Below are 2,867 nucleotides of genomic sequence, written 5' to 3'. Positions count from 1 at the left end.
ATAATCTGACTGAGCAGAACTCTACTAATGAATTTACCCTTAAATGTGAAAAATCTGACTAATAAGGTTGTTTTGTATGAATATGTAGTATAGTTTGTTACTCTCATGAAGATTGCCTTAATATTTATACAATAATCAATAATACAATAATAATAATAATAATAATAATAATAATACAATAATCAATAATACATTGATTATTACATTCACTACTTGTTAAAGTAGATGACAGCAGATCTGTTACCTTTACTTGTCCTCTTTGACTGGAGATGATAATGGTGTGCCCGTGAACAGTGACAGTTACGGTCCTCACGTATGAAACTCGAGTGTTACCTCGGTGGTTGTTCGTGGTCATCACAGTGAAAGGCTGAAGGTCAGGTGCTGGCTTTGCAACTGTCGACATAGTGTAAGTGCAGGTACCCTGAAAAAAAGATGAATGTGATTGACCAACTGAAGCAAAGTCCAATTATAAACATTTTTGGCACCTCATATCACAAAGAAAAAAGGACGACTTTTTTAAAAACAAAACCTGATTAAAGGCAATTTGCTCTATGCAGTAACAGTAATCTTGAAAGTTCTTTGAATGTCAAACAGTTTAAAAAAGGCTCCACACGGTGTGATGTAAGTTTTGAGGCATGTCCGATTAGGCAATGTATCGCTATGACATGACATTAAAGTCCGGTTCCTGAATCGTGCCAATGCAATGATAATACATTCTTTAAATTTTCCAACTGGTATGGTTCGTGTTCACAAAGGCAAAACTCAAACGGTCCAGAAATTCTTTACAAATGTCATGATGGAGATGTCTGCTCCTCGTACGGCTCAAGAGTTGCCTTGACGCGTGTGATGTGCTTTCCTACGCTGTGACAGGGGTTTGTGGTTGAAGCAAAGATGTTACATTCTACTCATTTAGCGCTTAGCTTGTTAGCTAGCTTGCTAATTCCACCATGCTTTTGTGCTACACCGGTTACAGAAAATGAGCTGTTTGGTGGCCAGGGATCCCTCTAAAAGAGTTGCTTCGCTAGCATCAAAGTAGTCTTCTAGCAGCGGAGAGTGAGGCGGCAGGACCTCGGGGATGCGCTAGCTAACAAACTATTGTCTCATCTGTGGTCTGAGAAACAGTATATTCATCACATTCATAGTTAGTAAACAGTGTTTGGTACTGTAATATTATTCCCAAGTAACGAGTAGTGTAAGGCATTACAATTTACGAAAACGTTATTGTATTACAGTTATTGATTTAAGTAATGCCGCGTTACCAGAACCAATTCGTTTTTTTGTGCAAGGTATGCTTATGTTACGACGACGTGAACGCGTGGCAGGTCAGTATGTTATTACACTTCCTGAGTAACTTCCGCAACACTGGTAGCACAAACGAAAATAGGCTACAATTCAGCAGTCACCAAAACAGGAAAAAGAAAACCTTTTTATCCAATGTAATGACACATAAATGGTACGCTTGTTGTGATTGGTTCAAATGGTGTTCACAGCGGATATTCAGAGTTCACTTTGACACTTTGTCCAAGACCACCCGTCGAGGCGGACCAGAGAGTGGTTGTTTGTTCCACACCAGAGTTTGAGTCCGTCGTTCACACCAACCCAAACAAACCGCACCAAAGGGGAAACGCTCCAGGCTTCAGTTCAACCTTGACTAAACAAGGCTGGTGTGCACACGCCCTTAATCTCATAATCATTCTCATAATCACTTGAACATTTAGTTAAGAAAAGCTTTGACCATAGTGTTGTCACAGATGTATGTGTGTGTATACAAAAACTGCACCACAGATACATCTACACGGTGATGTGTATTTTGGCGTCGGCCATTGTATTGTTCATAATTTCATGCTGTACTGCAACTGGTTGGTTTCTAGGTGTGGTGTGTGCTTTAGCAGCACTCCCATCTACTGGCCTATAAATCAGCTCGCTGTACATGTCATATTGTCCTACTCCTAAATGACACTTTAGAAGCCTAATTCAGTTGTGCTTTTGTTTTCTAGTTAAGAAACACTGCTTCTACAGTGGCGTTTTCAAAGATGAGTTACGTCACATTTTATGTGGATACTCCTCGTTGAAGTTCAACTCATGAGAGTTGGTCTCTGTCCAGTGTGTCCCTGGCGGCCTCAATAGAATGTAACAAGTAAAAATAGAGATATACTCTATAGTGAATAGCTGGTGATGATTGGTAAAGCCGTCCCAACCCTACCTGGAAGTTATAGCGTCGGCCATCAAACGTCAGGTAGTGGGGGTCACCTTGTGCATGGCAGGTTGCCAGAGAAACATGGACGCATTTTCCCTTCACACACCGTTCCTTCACACGACATTTCACCTGATCACAGGGATCCGCGGGAGGTGGAGGAGGGGGGGTGTCTACAGGAAATACAAACACCTCATATATAAATACATGCAACACCAAAGCAGATACGTGTTATTGTGTCATCATTAAATGTATTACTATATCTCTTCACTTTCAGCCATAAATACACTGTACGGAAGATGTATTTGATTAATGAGTTTAGTTTTTAGTCTTCTTTAAACTCAGAATTTTAACTTTATTCTTTGAATTCTGACTTTAAACACTTAAGTAAAAAAAAAAGTTTCCATGTGGCCCTACACTTCTTCCGTTCTATGCGTGTGTGTGTGTGTGTGTGTGTGTGTGTGTGTGTGTGTGTGTAAAGGGATCTAAATGTGTGTGTACCTTCAGAACAAACTCCAGCAATGCCATATCCATGGCGTTTTTTCCCGCCATAGGCGTAGACTGCCATAGGGGCGTCCCCTGCCACAGTCACATGACTCTGCGTATTACCCACTTTAAAGTTAGACCACACCCACTTCTTGTCTGACAGGACGTTGCTCCACCTAGGTGACTG

Source organism: Anarhichas minor, unplaced genomic scaffold (genome assembly GCF_050575085.1).
Source record: "Anarhichas minor isolate MPS153535 unplaced genomic scaffold, ASM5057508v1 ptg000022l, whole genome shotgun sequence".
In the NCBI taxonomy this organism is placed as follows: domain Eukaryota; kingdom Metazoa; phylum Chordata; class Actinopteri; order Perciformes; family Anarhichadidae; genus Anarhichas; species Anarhichas minor.
Note: the sequence above shows the minus strand (reverse complement) of the source record.